Genomic DNA, 265 nt, shown 5'->3' on the forward strand with positions numbered 1-265 from the left:
CTGGTGAAATTCGACTCTCCTCGAGGATGATGGAATAACGCAAATTCAATAAGTGCGCTTCGAAATAAGACCCTCTGAGGTGTCTCGTTTATCTATTTACTTCCCATTCAATCATTATTTATAAATATCAAAAGAAGGAAAATAAACAAACAGACAAAAAATGAGGACTGGTTGTGTAATGGATGAATCTGAAGGAGAATTCACTCGGATAGCTACGAGCCTAAAATATTATCAGTACCAAACCTATTTTGTTCGTCGTAGTCTA

This window comes from Penaeus monodon, chromosome 33 (genome assembly GCF_015228065.2).
Source record: "Penaeus monodon isolate SGIC_2016 chromosome 33, NSTDA_Pmon_1, whole genome shotgun sequence".
Classification (NCBI taxonomy): domain Eukaryota; kingdom Metazoa; phylum Arthropoda; class Malacostraca; order Decapoda; family Penaeidae; genus Penaeus; species Penaeus monodon.